This window comes from Leucopleurus acutus (assembly GCF_964270905.1).
Source record: "Leucopleurus acutus genome assembly, chromosome: 2".
Classification (NCBI taxonomy): domain Eukaryota; kingdom Metazoa; phylum Chordata; class Mammalia; order Artiodactyla; family Delphinidae; genus Leucopleurus; species Leucopleurus acutus.
The window spans coordinates 186930950-186955620 of record NC_139143.1 but is presented as its reverse complement, the minus strand read 5'-3'; the positions used below and the strand labels follow the sequence as shown (position 1 = coordinate 186955620).

Below are 24671 nucleotides of genomic sequence, written 5' to 3'. Positions count from 1 at the left end.
ACACGGGTTCGTGCCCCGGTCCGGGAAGGTCCCACATGCCGCGGAGAGGCTAGGCCCGTGAGCCATGGCCGCTGGGCCTGCGCGTCCGGAGCCTGTGCTCCACAACGGGAGAGACCACAGCGGTGAGAGGCCCGCGTACCGCAAAAAAAAAAAAAAAAAAAGAAAAAGAATCACTGCAGCAAGCACATCTGCAGCGTGTGGTACTCCGCAAGCGCTTTGCAACCTTAACATTTCCATCCTCTACGGTCCTTCAATAGCCTCAAAGGATGCCTTGGATATCATAGCCAGCCCCACATCCGCAAGACTGGCAATCAGCGTTCTAGAAAACTGCAAGAAGGCAGGCAAGATCCGAGCAAAATGGACTTTGGGAATGCAAGGAATTTGACGCCACCTGTATTATTCTCCAGGAGTGATAAAAATATGACTCGTTCCCACGGAATTTGATTTGTAAGGGGAGAAATTACCCCAAATATCCAAACCAAATGAGAAAACCAATTATCTGAACACCTCATGGGAAAAGTAAGCACTTAACCAGCCAACTCTCGGCTGACTCAGGACCATTTTTTAAAAGGCGGGGGGGGGGGGAGACCCCATACTAACTGTTGTTTTTTGTTTGTTTTTGTTTGGGTTTTTTTTTTGCAATACGCAGGCCTCACTGTTGTGGCCTCTCCCGTTGCGGAGCACAGGCTCTGGACGCGCAGGCTCAGCAGCCATGGCTCACGGGCCCAGCCGCTCCGCAGCATGTGGGATCTTCCCGGACCGGGGTACAAACCCGTGTCCCCTGCATCGGCAAGCGGACTCTGAACCACTGCGCCACCAGGGAAGCCCTTAACTTTTAATTACAAATTAATTTTTGACTCCCAGAAAGTAAAAAAAACTTCAAAGCTTCCTTCCTGAGCAGTTAGACTGGAATAACCAACTTAAACAGCTTCTTAAATCATTTCAGGGGCCACATGCTAACAATGCTCTCTCTAGATCTTAACATTAAAAGTTCACAGGCCTGTGACTGAGGTGGCAGGAAAAACTGCTACCTGCTCCTATCCCCTAAGTCAAACAACCTATTGATGTCATCCTCGTTACATTTTTCCACCAAAAAATATATTTACAGATCTCTGAGATTTTTAAATTGCTGCGTTTATTAAAAAAGAAGAAAAAGGCAATGCATTATCACTCTCATAAAATGTATTTTTGATGTCTCTTGTCATAAAATGAAAACAATTTTATTTTAGGACAAGACATCTAAGTTCTCTACTACAGCTGAACACTAACTGAGCACTTAGCAGTAACTGCATGAAAACATCTAAAACAAATACACCTGCATGTAGTGTTTGTGTAAGAAATACATCAAGAAAACAATGGGTTTCTCTAGAAGTAACATTACAGAAGATAAATACTGCTAGATTAAGTAAGGGTTGTGAGCTGCAATAGCCTAGGCTCCTGAGAAAGAAAAGGATAACTGAAGTACTTCGGATTTGTAGAGGTTTTTTTTAAATAAATTTATTTATTTCATTTATTTATTTTTGACTGCATTGAGCCTTCATTGCTGCGCACAGGTTTTCTCTAGTTGCGGAGAGTGGGGTCTACTCTTTGTTGCGGTGCGTGGGCTCTAGGCGTGCGGCCTTCAGTAGTTGTGGCTCGCAGGCTCAGCAGTTGTGGCTCTTGGGCTCTAGAGCTCAGGCTCAGTAGTTGTTGCGCACCGGCTTAGTTGTTCCACAGCCTGTGGGATCTTCCGGGACCCGGGCTCGAACATGTGTCCCCTGCATTGGCAGGCAGATTCTTAATCACTGCGCCAACAGGGAAGCCCCCAGATTTGTAGGGTTTATTTTTTCAATTTACTTCCATATCAATTTTTTCATTTCAGTTGATGTACTACAGTCCCCATTCGACAGCTGAGGAAGTACGGCACTTCATCACCCTTCGAACGCACGGTACAGGTGGATTCAGAATCCAGGTCCTCTCACGCTAACTAATCAAGCTTATTTATAATGCTCATTGGTTGTCATGGTTCAGGACATTTTGGTGAAGCAAGAAAGAACATGAATTACACAGCACGTACAGTGTGTTTAAAAGACCCAATTATTCTCTCCTATCAAAGCAACATCACATATCAGCAAAACATTATTTCTAGGGTTATAAACAGTTTCCCCAAAGGTCACCCAGTTCTCATCTCTCACCTTGACCCAAATGCACACAGCACACAAGAATTTTATTTGGGTATTTTTTTAGGACAGTGCTTCTAAGCCAAGAAACTGCCCTCAAGTATAAATGGAAACATAAATAAATTAAGATAAATGCGATATTCAAGCCACTCAGTGTTCATATTAGTCTCACCCTAAGTAATCATGCCACTGACCCGAGTGTCAGTCAGCACCATCTTCAATCTCCCTATGAAGAGCTAAAGGAAAAGAAAATCTAATTAAAAGCCCAAGAAAAAAATCCACTTTAATCAAAACTACAAGCCAAAGGCCAAGGGACTTTATGGCAGGAAAAATCCTAAAACTTGAAAAAACTGTTAACAAGAAAAGAGATGTCAAGGGAGAAAAAGAGGAGACACTTTAATTTAAAGGATTAAAACCAAACCAGTCAAAAACAACTTTCCAAACAGAAGAAGCATAAAAATATGGAGAAATAATAGAAGATGAGGGGATTAAAGTGCAAAAGAATCACCACAGTTTTAAGGACATTTTACTAAGAAGAATAGGAAACTAAATGTTTAAAGCATTACTTTATAAAACTCAAAGTAAAGAATAACTGAGTTCTATCAAAATCAATAGAAAATCACTATAAGACTCTGTCAACATCTTTCCCCAAGTGGAACAACCATACAGATGAGGGTCCCAGATATGACCAGTAATAAGAGCTACTATTCTGTAATAGTCCTTGGACAGGAGCTACCTGGGACTCTACTAGATGGGAGTCAATGCTAGAGGACAGAAAGATTTTGGTCAAAAAATCAGTCTGACAGTTGCCAGCACGCTTTTCTCCACAAGAAAATACCTGTGAAACATAACAGAAACACACACAAGCCAGATCACCATTGTTCTTAAAGTGAAGCCATGTAATCATCTCATCACACACACACACTTTAGTATATAATAAGAAACCTCTGAAATAAAAAATGACTATAGTAACTACAAAGGAGTTGACTCACCCACGTAAAAAAACTGACTTACTAATTTTAAACACTTACCATATTTTTTAAATCTTTTTACCTCAAAAGCTTTTACACTTCAGATTTCATATTTTTTTTTAATTTCAGAAAAAGTCGAAAAGTTTGTGTCACCTTTAGCAGTTGGAAATCAGTTTCAACTACAAGTTATTTAAAAGAAATCACTCCCCATCCAGTACCAAAGCACTGAGATTCCAAAGCAGTTGTCATGCATAATTCCATTTGGAACCCAGCTAGCCCAACTGTACTCTCAGGTAAGAGAGGCCTATACACTGGAAAAATAACAAGAAAAGTTGCATTTCCCATTTCCTGTTTGGGGCCTAATATGCCGATGAGCTTGGAAAGAAAGAGAGGACCTCAAGTTCAGCTTGATAGTTATTTACTACAAATAATAAAGCAATGGTTGGCACTCAATTTTTAAACAAATGAGTAAAACCCACAAAATGTATACTTTAAAAGGGTAAATTTTACAGTATGTGAATTATATCTCAGTAAAGTTATTTTTTAAATAAACAAATAAATGGTACTTGGAAAGAAGTGCTCCATATAACATAAACCATCCAGCTCTACTACTGAGAGACAACAAAAATGTGTATTTTAAAATTCTGATATACAAAAAGATCATTAACTTCATTCATGGTCTAAGATGCAAATTAAAATAAAATATTGTACATTTTTCACCTATCAGATTACCAAAGATCAAGAACAGATAAGGAAATCTAAACCCTAAAACACTCTGTGTACACTGGCACATCTTGGAGGGCAATTTATTCACAGCTCTGAAAATTTAAAATGCACACACCTATTGCTGCAGCAATTCCACTCCTAAAAATTTACCCTACAGATACACCTATGCAATTGTACAGGTACAAGGATTAAAAAAAAAAGCCAGACTCAATCTAAGTGTCCATCAACAGGAAATTAAAGTATGCATCCACACAATGCCCCACTATGCAGATTTTTTTTTAAAAGAAAGACGAGGTATAATTACAATTGACTTGAAAAATGTGTGACTGGAGTATTAAGTAAAAAGCAAAATTCAAGATAGTATGTATAGCACATACATGTGCTTATATATGCATAGGAAATGTCTAGAAGAATATTGGGGGAGTGGGCACTACTCTTCTTGAACTGTATGAATCAATTATAATGAGTATACATTAATTTTATAATTACAACGTATATTTAATTACAATGCATCAGGCTCTCAAATAGTCTCACCCTGGTGTTAAGTCTCCCCATGCAATGACCCCTGTCTTTCCAGTGCTCTACTGTTCCAGCCGAACCAGTCTGTTCTTCCTTAGAGAAATCAGCCCAAAGGACTCCTCCTCCAAAATGCTCCTGCAATCTGGTTGGAACTGCTACCAGCAACAGCTTCAAACATAAATTACCTGAGGTGAAAGAACTACGTCTGCCTGCACCTGCTACAGAACATTTTTAAAGACTTTTTTTTAAAAAAGGAAACTGAAACACAATTTAATAATCCTCATCATAGAAGCAGCAAATGTACCATTTCCCATGTTTTCCAGACTTTGTGCCTTTGCTCCATGACATTTCCTGCCTGAAATCCTCTTAGCTACTTATCACATGTCCAAATCCTGCCAATCCTTCAAAACACAGGTTAAACACCTCCTCCTACACCACATCTTCCCTAAGGCCTCCAGCCAGAGCTTATTCTCTTTCTTAAACCACAGCACCAACACCTTGAGGTACTTTCCTCTACCTAGTACTCCACTGTGTACATGTCTTATTCTCATTGGTGAGAAAATTCTTCAAAGGCACACAACTGGTGTATACGTCATTGTGTATACCCCAGTTCATACATAAATTAACCTGATGTGTTACTATAGCATCTAATAACAAAAGCATGGCAAGAATCTAAAAATAAAAAGCACAGCTTTTTCTTATGTATTCATGGAATATTTATACATGACAAACAGTAGGAGTATGAAAAGTAAGGCTCCCTCTCTCTCCATCCCCCTCCCCAGTGCCCTACCATGCCTCCTTAAAAGGCAATCACTATGATCAATTTCTTAACACAGGGTTTTAAGAAGTTCTTGGACACTATAACTTTATGACAAATTCATAACTTTGGGTCTAAGTTGACAGAAGTAACTGGTATGTCAATTATACAACTGCACACTGTGTACATGTATGCTGCGGCAAAGAAAATACGACAACCGACAGAAAGATAAACTGTGTCCTATGACTTACAAAATTAAATTTCTCCCGAGTTGTGAGAAGAAAAGTCATTGTTCATTAACAAGAAACTTATAGACTGTTTCAAGCATACCAATAAACCAAGTTATTAGAGTTTTTTCATAATGTAAAAACTGCTTAAGGATTCCATAAAGACTGTAAAATTCTCACTAAGGGCTTCCCTGGTGGCGCAGTGGTTGAGAGTCCGCCTGCCGATGCAGGGGACACGGGTTCATGTTCCGGTCGGGAAGATCCCACATGCCGCGGAGCGGCTGGGCCCGTGAGCCATGGCCGCTGAGCCTGCGCGTCCAGAGCCTGTGCTCTGCAACGGGAGAGGCCACAACAGTGAGAGGCCCACGTACCACAAAAACAAAAAATAAAATAAATAAAATAAAATTCTCACTAAGCTATGAAAAAGGTGCTAAGCCATTACAGATAAAATACTAAAGAAAAATGCAGATGTTTTATAAAGCTAGATATCTTAAAGAATATTAATAAACTGTTTATAAAAGCATTTCTCAATATCATATTAATAGCTAAAAGATGCTGCACAGTTTTCTAATTTATAAATGATAAGAATCAAATGTTTGGGCTTCCCTGGTGACGCAGTGGTTAAGAATCTGCCTGCCAATGCAGGGGATACAGGTTCGAGCCCTGGTCTGGGAAGATCCCACATGCCATGGAGCCACTAAGCCCGTGCACCACAACTACTGAGCCTGTGCTCTGGAGCCCACGAGCCACAACTGCTGAGCCCCCGTGCCACAACTACCGAAGCCCGCACACCTAGAGCCCGTGCTCCGCAACAAGAGAAGCCACCATGATGAGAAGCCTGTGCACCACAACAAAGAGTAGCCCCCCGCTCGCCACAACTAGAGAAAGCTTGCGCACAGCAACGAAGACCCAACACAGCCAAAAATAAATAAATAAATTTATTTTTTAATGTCATTATCAAGAATTTGTCCAGAAATCAGCTTCCTGAATATGTCTTGGGGTTAAGAGATTAAGCCAAATCTCCTTTATCATCAACATCAATAGTATTACACAATAAAATTATTCATTCAGTCATTCAACAAGTGAATGAAAACCTACGGCGTTCCTCACATGCTAGATGCAAGGAACACTGAGCTCTGCCCTCTGGAGTTTACCTGAACAATGTACCTGAGATTGCAAAATCTGAAGGCGCACTCCAGGTGCCTCTTTTCTAACCTCCAAGTTAATCATCCCCCATCTGTCGTCATAGTCTTGTTTCAGACTCAGCATAATATGATTAGGCGTCAGTTCTGCTCTGTTAACATAATTATATATAATCATATTCCTCAAAGATTACACTCCCATTTCCAAAATTAAAATCAGCACATTACCGAAATGCCACAGTAGCTATCATTAATGGTGGGCCACTTTTCCAAATGGCAAATCTTATTTATCACATGACATTTCTCATTAATTTCATCTCAGAGAGTAACCTTATCCTTAAATTTGAAAAATACTTTGCACCTCCCCCCAGGTCCCAGGGGCTGATCTAAAAAAAAGTCAGAATGTAGGGCTGCTAGACCTATAGGCAACTGTTTCTGGTTATTTCTCACAGGCCGTTAAACCAAGCTCACTAGAGAGCTGAAGGTGGACCAACAAGACGCGCCTCTCTCTCTCCATATCCTACCTTCCTGAACCTCTCTAAGAGGAGGGAGTATTAATCTGATGGGGTCACAGTCCACAACACTGACTGCACTTGTTTATAAATTCGAATATTAATTGCAGATTGAAAGTTACACACATATATGCTCAGGGATGGCCGTCATGCTCCTGCTCGTTTCTCTCACACACGCTCTAGAAGACTAACGTTTGGGTCTTTGGTACAGTGGCCAGCCAGAGGAGTGAGTCGGCGAGATTTAGGACGAAGGGAGGTGCCTAGGCTTTAAGTTTAAGCAATACACACCCCAACCCAGTTTATTAGACAGCTCTGTGTTGGTATTTTGGCCAAAAGCCCAATTAATAATAAAATAATACTTTGAATTTCCCACTTGCCATTATTCTACTTACATAAATCTCCTTTAGGAACATCACAAGGAAGAGGTACAGCTAAGTTATGACGTCTGATTATTAACACCCCCAAACCTCACCGATACTTTCTGGTCTATGTCATTCACTTTACATTTAATCATGTACTGTTCTGTAGCATTTCCTATATTCAAGGAATAGTAAAAACTTTATGTTGCTGACTTAGAATTTATTTGAACCCTCTAGAGTTGACCCATTGCTCCTACATATCTCGTAGTTGTTGAGTGTTGCAGATAAAGAAACAGGACATAGTGGAAAGCTAGATCTATGGATGACAATGATACAGGAATAATTTTAAAAATTAGGCTAACATTGAGCACTTATTATTTACCAGAGACATTTTAAGCACTTTATATGTATTAATTACACTGGTCCTCACAACAAATTTATGAGTACTATTATTACCCTTACATTGCAGATGAGGAAACTGAGCCACAGAAAGTAACTTGCCTAAAGTCAGAGTTATTAAGCAGAAAGCTGGAAATTCAGTCTAGAGCTCTTAACTACTTTGCTACAATAGTATAATAGTTATGGGTGGACAAATACAGATTGGTAAATTTTGAGGCTCGGTGCCCAGAAGACATCCGAGGAGACAGAGGGCAACATGGGTCCAGATCTCAGAAGAGAGATCAGGGCTGTATTTATAAACTTGCAGGTTGGAAGCACTAGGTGGAATGAGGTCACTCTGGAAGACAGCGCTGAGGGAGGAGTTAATGGACAGAACCATGCGGAACACCAATATTTAAAATAAAGTTGACATTTTAAGTCAAACTGATGATGCAGTAAGCCGGTATTTTTGTATTACATACATATAAAACACACAGTAAATTATAAATCAAAATATGTAATAGGTATACCTACTCTGGGAACTAGAACTACAACGACTATGGGTTATGGAAGCACCTGCTTTCAATACACTGTTGGGCGCAGCACGTTAGACGGGACACCACCCACAACACTGTTTCAACGGGAGGGAATAATCTGCTCTAAAATCTACCTTCAGAAATGACCTCCAAGGAGTACAGAGTTGTGAAAAGAAAGACAGCCTAAATAGATGGCCAAATTTCAATGATTCTAAGGCACACGATGTTTCACATTTGTAAGTCAGGAGAACTGGGACAGGTCTCACATAGTTTAATTGGCAGCATTTTATTTCTTAGTGGTACATAAAATATGGTGCATCTTACTACTGATGGCATCTTAAGACACCATGAAATGTGTCTTTTAGAATACATCCCATTCTACATGTGAGCATACATACTGGTATAGTTACAGGAAAGCTTTCTGCTTACAAGGGGTTTACAATCTAATGGAAAGAACATGATTAACAATAAGATACAAATGCAAAGAATAAACATTGATACAAGATATGAAGTGATAAAATGAGTGAAAAGGTTAAAGAACTGAAGGTACTTAATTGCTAGGAAATATGAGTAGCCAAACCAAAACAACTTAAGGCAGTGTGTCCTAAGCACAGTTTTAACTGAAATAGATGAAATCTGATGGAACAACAACAGAAAGAAGGTAGGAAATAAATGATATCTCAACAAAGGCAGAGAGAGAAGATGAATAATGTGAGGTTATGGTCACATCTCTCTCCTCTTAGAACCAGCAACTACCTGCTAGTTAAAGTAAAGCACTGCTTGAAGATAACTAATCAAAGGGGAAGGCTTGGGCTTCCCTGGTGGCGCAGTGGTTGAGAGTCCGCCTGCCGATGCAGGGGACACGGGTTCGTGCCCCGGTCCGGGAAGATCCCACATGCCGCAGAGCGGCTGGGCCCGTGAGCCACGGCTGCTGAGCCTGCGCGTCCGGAGCCTGTGCTCCGCAACGGGAGAGGCCACAACAGTGAGAGGCCCGCTTACCACAAAAAAAATTAAAAAAAAAAAAAAAAAGGGGGGGAAGGCTTTTTTTAATCTTCTATATCTCTCTCCTTTGAATCCCTGTGATAGCTTTTCTTCTTTATTTATTTATTTATTTTTGGCTGCATTGTGTCTTCGTTGCTGCACGTGGGCTTTCTCTAGTTGCAGTGAGCGGGGGCTACTCTTCGGTGCAGTGCATGGGCTTCTATTGCAGTGGCTTCTCTTGTTGTGGAACACGGGCTATAGGTACAAGGGCTTCAGTAGTTGTGGCGTGCGGGCTTCCGTAGTTGTGGCACACAGGCTTAGCTGCTCCGTGGCATGTGGGATCTTCCCAGACCAGGGCTCAAACCCGTGTCCCCTGCATTGGCAGGTGTATTCTTAACCACTGAGGCACCAGGGAAGCCCCCCCTGTAGTAGTTTTAAAATCTACAAATTCTTTGATACTCCTCCCTTCAAGAGCTGCATCTTAACTCCCTTCTCTTTGCCTGTGGGCTGGACTTAGTGACCTGATTCTAACTAATGGAAGTGATGGAAGTGACAGTGTGTGACTTCTGAGACGAAGCCATAAAAAACTTCCTCCTCGCTTTCTCTCTTTCCCCTCCCTCCTCTCATTCTGGGGGAAGCCAAATGCCATGTAATGAGGTCATACAGGTAACCATATGGAAAGGTCTATGTGGCAAGCAACCAAGGCTTCTTGCAGAGGCCTTTCTTCCCACAGCCCAGTGAGTGAGTCACCTGGAAGCGGAGCCTCCAGCCCCGATCAAGCCTTCAGATGATGGCAGCTCCAGCTGCATCCTAACTGCAACCTCAGGAGAGACCTCTGAGCCAGAACCACTCAACTAGGCCACTCCCAGACTACTGACCACAGAAACTGTGAGATAATGAATTTTACTGTGCTGTCACCAAGTTTTGAGGTAATCTGTTATGCTGCAATACATAACTAATACAACCCCAGAATATTTTGTCTCTAAAATACCTTTTTTTAAATTTTATTGAAGTATGGTTGATTTACAATGTTGTGTTAATTTCTGTTGTACAGCAAAGTGATTCCATTATACATTTATATATATTCTTTTTCACATTCTTTTCGATTATGGCTTATCACAGGATACTGAATATAGTTCCCTGTGCTATACAGTAGAACCTTGTTGTTTATCCCCTAAAACACTTACCTTTATCTTCTAACAGTTAAATGTACACCGATGGCCAGTATAGAGAAAATTTCTAGAAGGCTGCTCTCTTCATCTTTACATGCCTATAAGGCTTACTTCAGTGAACTGCATAGTTAAGTACCTCTTTTTGTTTATTATTTGTAAAAAGACTAGTGCTTATACAATTGACTGCAGTTATCCAAAAATGAAGTGATTATATCTTGAATAAGAGTATAGCTACTGGAGCAGGGTAAAAAAGAAAAATATTGATTTGACCTGATTACAAGATGGAATGAGGGATAACAGATGCAACAATCAAAAGTAACTCCAGAATGACAAATGTATAAGGTGCAAATAGTAGTTATGTTGTACCCTTGGAAAGACTAAAGTGGAAAACTTGCTTGAAGAAAAACAGTAGAGAGTGGCAAAGCACTATAACAGTAACACCCAGAACTGACTTCTTCATTATTAAGGAAAAAAGGACAAGCCACTTGATTAAGAAAGGATTAGCTTCACATGTGTTTCTCAAACTGTTCTACAGAATAGTGGTTCTCATTAAAACATCACAGGTATTCTTTGCGGAAGGGAAAAACAAACAAACAAAAAGCCTCTACATACCACAGTCCTAAGTTTTTAAGGCTTTAGGGTGCTAATATGCATTATAAATTTATTTGACCTTAGAATAGTTAAAATACTTGCAGCATTTTAGTATGCCATGAATATAGTTTGGGAAACACCAAATTGGGTAAGCAGGTAGGTAGACAAGTAGATGAGAAGATTCATAGGAAATAAAACAAGACAAATGCAAAAAAATGATCTCACCTAAAAAAGAGAACATAACTGACTACCACTGATGATTATGTACAGTTTCTTAAAGGAAAATAAACTTAGATAAGCTATCAAAAGCAGCAACAGCTGCACCAGATGTCAGGGAAAATGAAGATGGAAAAAACGTGATAGGATAGAAAGAAGAAAATAAATTTCCTTTCCATAGGCCATGGCTCAGAATGCCTTCCATCCCCTCAGCTCCTACTGTGCACCTCATGAGAGCTGGTGTGAGCACCCCACTGCCATCTAGAAGGTAGGCAGGTAGCTTAAGAGGCGGTCTGATCCCAAACCCTTTACCAACAGTGATGATAACTAACAACCTATCAGATCTTCTTTCTTGGGAAATGTTAAATATATTAAGAGTCCTGGGCTTCCCTTGAGGCGCAGTGGTTGAGAGTCCGCCTGCAGATGCAGGGGACGCGGGTTCGTGCCCCGGTCTGGGAAGATCCCACATGCCGCGGAGCGGCTGGGCCCGTGAGCCATGGCCGCTGAGCCTGCGCGTCTGGAGCCTGTGCTCCGCAACAGGAGAGGCCACAACAGTGAGAGGCCCGTGTACCAAAAAAAAAAAAAGTGTCCTTAGTGGAAGTGGAAGCAGAGGGACAAAGACACGAAGAAACCAGAGATAAAGCAGTTGAGTGAAGAGTAGAAGATTAGGTGGGCAAGCTCTGGCTGTTTAGTGCCTTGTGCAGGAAAAGAACACCTTTCTTCAATAAGAAATTTAAGTTATTATTGTTCAACCTGAACAACCTTATGTGATGGCCCTGCCAGAGACAGCAGGATCTCAGCCAGGTGATGCCCCTTCAGTCACATTCAATGACCCACCCAGAAAGGGAGAGGGAAGGGAAAGAGGAGTGAATGAGCAGGAGGAACACAGGCTCTGCCTTTAATAAGGAGCATCTAGTTTATTTTTTTTTTAATTTTTTCTCTTTTTTTAAATGTATTTATTTTTATTTATTTATTGTTTTTGGCTGCATTGGGTTTCGTTGCTGCACACGGGCTTTCTCCAGTTGCAGCAAGCGGGGGCCACTTCTTCCCTGCGGTGCACAGGTTTCTCATTGCGGTGGCCTCTCCTGCTGCAGAGCGTGGGCTCTAGGCGTGCGGGCTTCAGCAGTTGCAGCACGAGGGCTCAGCAGTTGTGGCTCGCAGGCTTAGTTGCTCTGTGGCATGCGGGATCTTCCTGGACCAGAGATCGAACCAGTGTCCCCTGCATTGGCAGGTGGACTCCAAACAACTGTGCCACCAGGGAAGTCCCAGAAGCATCTAGTTTAAATCCACCTGAGTGATGTTTTCATACACCAAATATGTTTTCAAATCAGTGGCCAGAGTCTACCCACCCCATGAGGAATCAAGCCAAGCTGTTCTAGCGTCGATACACTTCCCCAGAGTAGCCAGGTTCTGCCCAGGAAGGGAGAGGTTGCCAGAGCCTCCCAGGCAGCTTCTCTGAATTCATACATGCAGACACATGCCCACACTCCAGCTGGCTCACCCTCCTCAGTTGTGTTCACGCCACACACTAAGTGCCACGGCAACTCCACCCGCCTCCTGCTCCCCACCCCCCAAAGAAGTCAGGGCATCAGGAATCAGACCTCTGGGAGCCAGTGGACACCTGTAGGTGTCTCTGCTGAGCGTGGCCGTGGCCATGGCCATGGGTGCTGGAATGGGTCTCTGCAGGAGGGGCTCTCCCGTGCTGCTCCAACACTCTGCCTAGAGATGTTGCACAGCCATGCTTGCTCACGAGTTCTCCTTAAGGTTAGTCCAGGCCCACAGCGCAAACACTGTGCCCTTATGAATGGTGTCCTTATGCTACACACAGTCTGGACATCCATACACTGCCCTGGCGCTAGGGTATACGGTAACAAACGCTTCCCACTGAGGCGGCAACGCGGTAATCGGGTCACTAAAGCTGGGCAGCGTCCATGCCCCTAACAGCATTCTGGCATCCACAAGACCCGTCTGAACCTGTGGTGCTTCCGTGAGGCCTCTCGAAGTTTAAATTTCTGTTCCACTTTTTCCCAATATGTGAGAATGACTTGGAAGACTCTCTGCTCCTCGTACAAAACCCTCACAAATCACATGTATGTAACTAGTTTAAAATCAGGATATGACCCGTAGCCTCAACTTCTGTTGCAAAAGCCCAAGACAAATAGGCTGTAAGAATTCCTCAAATACCAAGTGATCTATGAATTAGAAGTCTTATCATTTTGTAACGTAACCACATAAAGAAATAGTCCACAGTTAAGTATGTTGCTGACATACTGGCAAATTTTACCAAATAAAAACAACAATTTTACACTAGCACAAACAGGTCACCTTACCAAAAAACCTCATACAGTATTAGCAGTCCTACTGACCTTGTTACCTAACGTACAGACACATATTACATCTTGCATTGCTTGCCAAACCAACAAGTTATACAAATCACAATTCCAAACAAAATCCAATCTAGAAAATAGATTTCGTATTTCAGCATATTTGAGTTATTTGTGGTCAAGTGTTCACTAAAATGTCTTAAGCAATCCTAACCATTTTCTCCTCATTATTTAAAAAACACTAGCACTCTCTTAGACAAGAAACTAAGCACAAGCCAACAGGCTCACCAAAATCACACTTAGGACAAGTAGAGCTACAAATCTGGAATAATTACCAAGATATTAATTATTAACAATTACTTAACTATGATTTAAGAGAAATTCTTGGTTGTTGAAAAACCCTACAAGGAACTAGAGCACATTATCAGAAACTGATTATCTCAGACAATAGTGTATTGTTTCAGGGTGTGTGTGTGTGTGTGTGTGTGTGTGTGTGTGTGTGTAATGAAGTTCACAGCTGTGCTACACTAATGACTCAAACACCTGAATTCTCTGCTATCTTAACCTTTAAATCAACTACAAAAGAAGCTGCCAAAAGCAGTTAGGAGAAAACCACAAAATTCCCCAAAGAACTTGGTATATACGACTGATTTTACTTCGTAAATTTTCATTACTGAGATTTGAACAAGATGTTAGAGAGTCAAAACTAATTTTAAAAGCAAGGGGTGCTTACTAAATCCATAATAATATTCAACATACACTGGTTTTTAGAAGGGCACAAGCCATATTCGTGTGTGTGTGTTTACAGCACCTGGCATATTTCTGTTCAATATTACATATAATTGTTGCAGGACCTGACAATGATTACTGTCTCACTTTTTAAAAACTTTATGACTAACCATTAAGTCAAAGTTGAAAAAGTAACTGGTGCATTTATTTCTTGATTTAGGTTACCTTCTTGTTGTGAATTGGTTCTCAGTTATTCTAGTTACCTTGTAACAAAACATTGGCAGAGACTATAGGGGATTGAAATTACCTGACTCTACTCTTGCTGAATAAATAATACATTTGACCTGTTCACATTTCATTGTAAAAGATCCACAGCTTTAGAGATTACACTCTAAGCTTTGAAAGCAAAGTGAATCAGAAATCACATTCCTAAGAGCAGCCAGTCTGGAACAGAAGATGTTTATTCTACACTGAATCCCCCTTGCCACTGCAAACCTCTCTAACAGTTCATTACGCTTAAAACAGTTGACATGGGTAGGACGTATTATAAAAAGAATTCTTCAAGGTATTTATCAAGCAGATTACCTCTGAAACTACAGCTTGGTTTAGAAGCCTTTGAGCAGAAATTTGGCCTTCTGTGTTAATCTGTACATACTCATTTCGCATCTTCTCTTGACTCTTATTTTTTTTTACTCTAGTCCATAGAACAATTTATCCTATCAGACTTAATTTTGTTTATATGACTCTTGGAAACACTACTGCAGTGCAGCACTATTACATATGCAAAACTGCTGATTTCAGTGAGCTCCTCTCCTACCCCTCCCACCCCCATTAAATCTTGGGGGAAAAGTGCTGGGTCCAGTGCTGGGATTTTTCTTTTCTATAGGGTAGGTCTACTTGACTTTTTACTAATGATACCGAAAACTTTTTAAAGACTGCTAGTGTGGGGCTTCCCTGGTGGTCCACTGGCTAATACTCCCGAGTTCCCAGTGCTGTGGGCCTGGGTTCAATCCCTGGTCAGGGAACTAGATCCCACATGCTACAACTAAAGATCCTGCATGCTGCAACTAAGATCCGGCGCAGCCAAATAAATAAATAAAAAGACTGCTAGAGTATGTAGAGTTTCAGACACCAAGAACACAAATAAGCCCCCTTACCTTTCTTAATATTGCAAGGCAAACTGTATTTCTCATAAAAGAGAGTCCTTGGAAGTCACAATGTATAAATACTTCTAATAACAGAACAAATTAATGTCAAGACAGCCAGTAATGTAAAAAGCCTCAGTGCAGCCGTGCCTGTCAAAGAGCATCTGTGTTAGTAGCTCAGGGAAGTGGCATGTGCAGGAAAGCACTACAACGGTGTTCAAAAGAAAATCATTAGGCCTCAGAGGTTAATCCCCTCCCCCATCCTCTTCCTCAGGATCCTTCAAGGCAATTAACCAGTAGAAGGCGCTACTCTGCAACCCACAATATTCACACCAACCTGCATCCTTGGCCCAGAGCTGGGTCTAACCCAGGTGTACTCTTCTCAGCCTATTCCCTGTCCAGCGTTCCAGGAAGCCTCTACATTAGCCCCAAAAGCAGAAAACCAGATCTTTTCTTATAACCCCGATTTTTAAAACAATACAAAACAAAACACAGAGAGCTCAACAGCCAGTATACCTGTCTTATCAAACCTACAGACCACCACCAATAAGTCAAAACATAAACACACACACTTTGCTAACTATTAACCTCAAATACAATCTTTATAATCTTAACTGAGACAATCTACTTTTACCTAGAAAAGACGACCGTGGTCACATTCACTACAGTTACAGTCAACTAAACAAATCACTGTCTCCAACAAAGTCAGGGGCAATGAGGAATACGAAAGCTGACTATAAGGCCACGACATATAACGAGGGATTTTATCTTCACATGCACAAAAAAGAAAGAACAGTAGAAACCAAGGCTGCAAAGGCAAGAAGGGGTGATGGAAAAGAGCAGTCTCTGAACATGTTTTTGAGTGTCCTTTAGTTTCTGACGTACTCTTCTGCCTCTCAACAAGGTTGCAAAAAAAGGCCAGACAGAAGATGGGTGAAGAAAATTGAAGAAGAAAAGCACCCACCCTTCCTCCATCTCCTCTCCCCTCTCCCAAAAAGAGCTGTGTTTGTCTGTGCAAACCTAGTCCCAAATATGGGAGAGAGAGAATGAATGTGTGTATGGAAGAACAATGAGCCCTCTGCCTGGTATTTTGTGTGTGTGTGTGTGTATGTGTGTGTGTGTGTGTGTGTCTGCCTCTGCCTTTTTTCCCTTCGACCTCAACAAGGAGAGCTGGAGGCCAGCTTCCCATCCAGCCTAGGCCATCGAAATCCAAACTGGTTCATAATTTACGGTGGAATTAACTCAGCAAGCAAATAGAGGAAAGGAAATAGCTACCCAAAGATGATTTTACTATTGTATAAATCCATCCTCTCTCCCCTCCCCCAACAGACTGAGACTACAGAAACCAGTGTACACCAGACAAAAAGGTCTCTCTTTAAATGGAAAGCAATTATGGAAACTGCTTCAAATCTAAACATAGGACGTGTTAATTTGTGTTACATTAAAACGTTTGTTGTGCAATTCACCCAGTTACCCTTTTACTAGTTATCTTTTTTGTGTTTAAAAAATTGCTTTGGAGAAAACTATTTCAGGATTCATACAAAACTACTTTCTAAATGTACCTTAAAATAGCAACACATACTGAAACATTTAAAGCACCCATTTTCTCAAGGACACATTTTGCTTAAATCAATGTTTGAAGTCTGTAATCCAGAAAAAACTGTAAGCAAACCTTGGAAAAGAGGCAGAGGAAAATGACAATTCAACAATGAATCATTTTGTTTTCCTTTCAACAACTTCTCAAGCAACCAGTTTCAAAGGAAACCTGCAATACTTTCTCCCTCCCAACACATGATCTATGTAAAACTACTTTTTCTTCTTTCCAAAACCCTAAAAAATATACTACTACTAATAAAAATAAAAGCCACTCTCCTTCAGAGAGCTGAACTAAAACATGATAGTAAGAATCCTCTGCTGCCTCAAGTGATTTTTGGTTTTAAAATTCAAGAACCACACAGAGCAAAGAACTAGAGATTTCGAACACAAAGAGAGTATCTTCCCCTAACGTGAAAATGAGACTTTAAGAAAAGTCCAACCCCCAAGACCCCCAAATCCACAAACATTCAAGAAATTCAGTTTCTGTCCTGGCCTTCTCCCTCCGCGCCTCCCCGCCCCCCGCCCCCCAGTTCAGCCCATGATTTAGTCACATGAAACAGCTTAACCTCAGACAAGTCAAACCAGAGCAGGACTAAGCAGCAATGAAAGAGCAGGGGTCAGCGGGCGAGAGGGACAGCTACCTGGCCCGCACAGGGCCAAGCGGCCCCCGGCCCTTTATTCCCGCCCGCCCCGGCCGTGCGCGGCCCCCACCCGGGACCCGGGCTTCCATGCCGAGCCCTCGGCCCGCCCCACGCCCGCGCCCAGGACGAGGGGCCACAACAGCGGGCAGACGCCGCGCGCGGGCAACTTGGAGACTTACCTCCCCCGGACGCGCTACACCATCAACGGAGGTGTGTTCGAACGGCCCCTGGGAAAGTGGGGGGACGGGGCGGGAGGCCCGCAGGGCTGGGGCCGCCGGGCTCGGGCCGAGGGCTGGCCGGCCGCGGGGACAGAGCCGGGGGCTGCGTGGGCTTCTCTCCCGTGACCTTTCGTGCGGGCTCCACCAGGCTCCGCGCTCGGCCAGTCCTTCAGGAACGGGAGCCAAGGCTCATGTCTGGTTTTGTTTTTCTGAGGGCGAGGGGGCTCCCGGAGGATGATGGTGTATTTTTTTTCCCCCTCAAGTAGGAGAGAAAACGAGGCAGAGACAATGTGGGAGACGAACGAGGGGAGAGAAGCGCGGAGGCGGGGGCCAGACCCGAGCCGGGCGAGCGTTTCGGGCGTGCGGGAGGAAGAGGAGGCTACGAGCGCGGGGAACGGCACGCGAGCGTCTGTAGGAGCGGCGGCGCCTCGGCTATGGTGGCCGAGCCGCGGCGGGGCTGCTGTACCGACCCACCGCCCACTCCGCGCTCGGGCCCGGCCCACCTCGCAGTATCGCGCCTCACCATTGGCGAGGCCTGGCGTGACGCATGAGGAGGCCGGGCCAATGGGAGGCGGAGGGCGGGCGAAGGGGCAGGACTTCTTTGAGACTGAGCTCGCTCGCTCTCCCTCTTTCTCTCTCTCTCTCTCTTTTTTTTTTTTTTTTTTTCCTCTTTCTAATAAAATGAGCAGAAAAGAAGGAGGGGAGCGGCAGAGCTCTGGCTCCGCGGCGGCCCGGCTTGAGCGCGCGCTCCAGGAGGTGGCCTGGCGGTGGGCTGGGTTCCCCGCCGGCCGTGTCTTTGTGCGGGTCCCGGGCCGCGGCGCGCAGTGGGCAGGTCCCAGGGGCGGGATTGGCTGGAGCCCAGTGCTCCTGTTATTACCAGGGTCACGGTTTGCCTTTTCAGCCACTTAAGATGCGGATTCATATCCCTGGGGGGACCTGGAGTGGGTTCGAACGATTCGCTCAAAGACTCGAAATTCTGATGCATATTAACGTCTTCAAAATAAGTCTATGGTAAAGATTAAATAGAAAAAGAAAATAGAAATTGGTAGGGGCTTCCCTGGTGGCGCGGTGGTTAAGAATCCGCCTACCAATGCAAGGGGACGTGGGTTTTAGCCCTGGTCTAGGAAGATCCCGCATGCCGGGGAACAGCTAATACTGTATGCCACAACTACTGAGCCTGCGCTCCAAAGCCCGCAGGCCACAGCTACTGAGACCACGTGCCACAACTACTGAAGCCCAAGTGTCTACAGCCCATACTCCTCAACAAGAGAAGCCACGGCAATGAGAAACCCTCACACCGCAATGAAGAGTAGCCCCGCTCACCACAACTAGAGAAAGCCTGCGGGCAGCAATGAAAACCTAAGCCAAAAATAAATAAATTTATTTAAAGAAAAAAAGAAATTGGTAGATTGCACTGCTTATTTGAAAAAAAGTATAAAGATGAAAAGCCTGAAAATTCTCATCAAAGAATAAAGAAGGAACACAGACACACAGAGGATTTCGGAAAGAGCGGCGTGTATAAAACTCTATGCCGTAAGTTTGAAAACAAAAAATCCAAGTATCACCTTTTCTGTGAAAAACATTGTATTGTGTCCCACTTTCCCAAAAACTGATAATCACAGGGTCTACAATGCTATAAGGGGAGTGAGGGGCAGGACAAATGCTCATATTCTATTTAACATAATTTATAGGATTGAAGGGTTTGGAATTTTTAATTATGATTAGCAGTTTTTGAAATGCATATCATGCTTATTGAGTTCTTTCACAGACCCTGGCATGAATCCAGGGTGAATCATCAACCTATTGTTAGTTTGTTAATACACTATAAATGCTTATTGGAGTCCTTGTATCATACACTCTTCCTGAAGGAGTTCAGATCTGTATATAATAGAATAATTAAGGGATAGAACATAGTGCAAAATAATTCACTCATCTATTTCAAATGAAGTGATAATTTTCTCTTTGCAATATCTATTCAGATTGCAGTTTCCCACATCCAACAGTTTAAAAAATGATAGGGGGCTTCCCTGGTGGCACAGTGGTTGAGAATCCACCTGCCAATGCACGGAACATGGGTTCGAGCCCTGGCGCGGGAAGATCCCACATGCCACGGAGCAACTAAGCCCGTGCACCACAACTACTGAGCCTGTGCTCTAGAGCCCATGAGCCACAACTACTGAGCCTGCATGTCACAACTACTGAAGCCCACACGCCTAGAGCCCGTGCTCGGCAACAAGAGAAGCCACCGCAATGAGAAACCCGCGCACCGCATTGAAAAGTAGCCCCCGCCCGCCGCAACTAGAGAAAGCCTGAGCGCAGCAACTAAGACCCAAGGCAGCCAAAAATTTTTTTAAATTAATAAAAATTAATTACTTTTTATTAATTATTTTTTTTAAATTATTGGCTGCGTTGGGTCTTCGTTTCTGTGCGAGGGTTTTCTCTAGTTGCGGCAAGCGGGGGCCACTCTTCATCGCGGTGCGCGGGCCTTTCACTGTTGTGGTCTCTCCCGTTGCGGAGCACAGGCTGCAGACGCCCAGGCTCAGTAGTTGTGGCTCACGGACCTAGTTGCTCCACGGCATGTGGGATCTTCCCAGACCAGGGTTCGAACCCGTGTCCCCTGCATTGGCAGGCAGACTCTCAACCATTGCGCCACCAGTGAAGCCCTAATTAATTGATTTTTTTTAAATGATAGGACTAGTAGATATTATTGGACTGTGACCCAAGGGATCTAAAATCAAATGGGTCTTTGCCATTACCTTTCTGAGTAACTTTCAGCAGGAAAAATCCTGTCTGCTGCAATTCCTTCAGCTATGAAATGGGAAAACTAGTTAGTACCGCCTTATCTATCTAATATGTGAGAACTGAATTTTACAGCATAATAAATTCAGTAAACGGTTCTCAGATGGAACTATTCCACATCAGTTTGGAAATAATGAAGGGTAAAGTGCATTAGTTAGATGGCTTCAGTTTCCACCAAAATCTGCATTCCCAGGAGTACTATTTCTAAGAAAGGTTCAGCTCCATGGTGGAGGAATGGACGACGGTTCCAAGGTGATGCCCGTGGATCCTGCAGTGCCATTCAGCAGGGAAGAGAAAGGTTCTCAAGATCAGGAAACTATATTTACCTAGTATTAGGGACTGACATCCTTTTCATTTAGTTTTTTTTTAATGTAGATTTAGAAGTCTCAAAATTCCACATCGTTACAAAGCATAATATTATGCTATTGGGCCAAAAATTAGCAAACTAGACCTTTTTAACTATAACAATCACATGCAAGAATTGTAGTCCAACTATAAAGCCAGAGAATACAGGCTTTCTTCCAAGGAACTAAGAGACTGATAAGGTAATAACAATACACTGTAACAAGAACAACGATTAAACCATTGATTGAAAGGTTATTATGTTCCAAGTGCCAGGCAAAGCATGTTGCTTTCTCAGCCCACTTAGTCCTGACAGCAGCCCATGATGTGTATTATTATTATCTCCATTTTAAAGGTCAAGAAACTGGGGCTTAGAGAAGTTAAACAACTTGCTCAAGGTGAAAGAGTTCAAATATCCAGTGGGATTTTTTCCCATTATGAAATTAGAGAAAGTTTCATTATTTTCTTTTTAGCAAGCTTTAGAATATGGAGAACACTTATCTGAATCTGAAAACATCAAGAAGGACTTTCGTTAGTTTTATATATCTTAATACAGGTAGAAGCAATTTAATTTGTATATAGAAGTCACATCAGAGATGTAATACCATTATTTAAAAGAAGCCAGGAGGGCTTCCCTGGTGGCGCAGTGGTTGAGAGTCCGCCTGCTGAGGCAGGGGACACGGGTTCGTGCCCCAGTCCGGGAAGATCCCACATGCCGGTGGAGCGGCTGGGCCCGTGAGCCATGGCTGCTGAGCCTGCGCGTCCGGAGCCTGTGCTCTACAACGGGAGAGGCCACAGCAGTGAGAGGCCCGCGTAACGCAAAAAACAAAAAAAACAAAAAAACAAAAAAATAAATAAATAAAAGAAGCCAGGAGATGGGCTTCCCTGGTGGCGCAGAGGTTGAGAGTTCGCCTGCCGATGCAGGGGACACGGGTTCGTGCCCCGGTCCGGCAAGATCCCACATGCCGCGGAGCGGCTGGGCCCGTGAGCCATGGCCACTGGGTCTGCGCGTCCGGAGCCTGTGCTCTGCAACGGGAGAGGCCACAACAGTGAGAGGCCCGTGTACCGCAAAAAAAAAAAAAAAAAAAAAAGAAGCCAGGAGAAAAAAAGAAAGGATTATTTAATAAATGATGTTGGGTAATCAGATAGCTATATGGGAAAACAAAAGCAACACAGAAAAACAAAACATTTTTAACTAGATTCCTATTATTCCTAAACCCCTTCTCCCAAATTATAAATGGATTTTTTTAATGTAAAAATTGAAGCCACTAAACCATTATTTCTTAGGTTGAGTTTAGTGGTTATTTTATTATTGTCCTCTATAACCCACATATAGGTTATGTTTATTCTTTTGTATATGTCGGCTATTTTATTATTTTTAAAAAATGAAACAATAAAAGTATTAGAGGAATACTAAAACTTTTTCAGATCATGGATTGAGGAAGTTTTTTCTAAGCATGACAGGAAGCCCAGAGGTCATAAAGGAAGAATACCTATAAATTTTGCTGCATGAATTTTTTTTTTTTTTTTTTTTTTTTTGGCGGTACGCGGGCCTCTCACTGTTGCGGCCTCTCCCGTTGCAGACCACAGGCTCCGGACGCGCAGGCTCAGCGGCCATGGCTCACGGGCCCAGCCGCTCCGCGGCATGTGGGATCTTCACGGACCGGGGCACGAACCCGCGTCCCCTGCATCGGCAGGCGGACCCTCAACCACTGCGCCACCAGGGAAGCCCTGCATGAATATTTTATATCACTATAAAGCATAAAAAACACCATAGCAGCGCAAGAAACAAGCAAACGGAGGGAAAATATTTTCAACACCTATAATAAAGGGCTGACTTCCTTAATACAAAGGCTCCCACAAATCTGTCGTCGGAAAAAAAATCAATGGAAAAACAGACAAATATATGAACAAAAAAGTCTCAGAAAAAAATGTGTTCAATAAACATATACTCATAATGAAATAAATGCAAATTAAAATCACCTCAGGAATTTTTTTTTTCAAAAATATTGATGAGAATATGGGAAAACAGGCACTCTGCTGCACTGTTGGTAAAAATGTAATCGTTCCATTTTTTAGAACACAGTTTGGCACGATCTGTGAAAATGTTAAATACCCATACCCTCTGACACAGCGACTCTTGTCTCTAGAAAGCCATTCTACAAATAATCTTGCACAAGTGTACAAAAATATATACAAAAAGGCTTGCAAGAAAAAAAAAAGGCTTCTAACATGATTTATTATAGTGAAAACCTGGGAAAAGCCAAACATCCATCAACAAAAAATGTTTAAATAAACTATGGTACAAACATACAACGGAATACCTTACAAGTTTCAAGAAGAATGCAGTAAATCTGAATTGACAATGAATGGTAGCTGGGATTCAGAGTTAAATGAAAAAAGCCAGTCACAGAACAATTATGTAAAGTATAATTCCATTTGTATTTTTAAAAAGGACAAATTTGTATCTGCTTCAAAACGTCTAGAAACTTATCCACCAGGCGTGGAACAGAAAACAAGGAGGGAACAGGAGACTGACTTTTGACTTCATTCAACTCTGTTCTTTTAAATTTTTTTTCTGTTCGTATCAAGCATGTATAATTTTTATCATTAAAAAAAATTCAAATTCTTTGAACGTATGGCCAGTAACTGGCCTTCATAATTCATCAGAAGTACTCATGCCTTAGAACAAGTAAATTATTTTCCCCTGAAATGCCTTAAGCAAAACTATGGTACTTTATCAAGCTTGGTAACAGACGGAAGCTTGTTTCTAGGCATTTTCTTTGAATTTGCCTTCCAAGTTTATGTAGTGCAAATACCAGCCAATAATGAGCTTCACCCCACCCACCACTGCACCTTTCGATCTAGCCACCAGCAGTGCTGGCTACTTACTCCCCACAGCAGCCCCTCTTTCTGCAGGCGCTCAGCACTCAGGTACCCACAGTGGGTTTATACTTAGCCTTCTTCCTCAGGCCGAATAAGTAAGCCGTGGTAGCCTTTGAAAATCCCTGCACTGAATTGGAATGGAGCAGTGGGTGAGTATTGGGGGCTTACTGCAAATTGCAGGAGGCATATGTCATGCATACAAACACATGCAAAAGGGAAACAGCCTTTCCCCCACCCCCAAAAAAGGATCAAAATCGGAAACCTTCTTCCTTTGTTTGGACATGACTAATTGTGGACAGCAATTAAGGTTCTCAATTCAACCCCAGACTAGATGAATTTTCTTTCAGTCAGAGTAGAAGCGGGTCTGTTGACCAGTGGAGCGTTCTCTCCTCTGAGTCACGCTTAGCCAGCCAGTGTCACAGTGTGCTGTCCGAGGGCACAAGGGTGCCTTTTGGATGAGATCTAAACCCCAAATCTGACTTCTGACCACTTGCGGTGATTGAAAAGTCGCACAGCGCTTTGTGAAAGAATGAAGGGGAGGAGATGCTGATTTTCATTGTCTTGGCCTAATTCCAAGTTTGATCATTAGCTGTCTCCTCCTTTGTCTCCCTGCCATCTCAGTGAGACGTGCCATTCCACACTTCCTGCTATAAACAGCTGTCCACTGTTAACTGAGCGAGCCAAAGAGCTAGCAAATTCCACCCTGGGGAAAACTGAATTTCAAGATTAACATATCCTCAGCATC

At 42.7% G+C, this 24671-nt stretch overlaps 1 protein-coding gene across 1 annotated transcript in view; it reads right to left on the bottom strand.

The window, feature by feature from the left end:
• RERE (arginine-glutamic acid dipeptide repeats) overlaps positions 1-18909 on the bottom strand; it is a 426659-nt gene extending 407750 nt beyond the window's left edge. The window contains exon 1 of the mRNA XM_082865410.1: positions 17861-18909. The gene's annotated coding sequence lies outside the window, so the exon portion shown is untranslated. The remainder of the gene's footprint in view (positions 1-17860) is intronic.
• Between the last annotated feature and the right edge of the window lie 5762 nt (positions 18910-24671).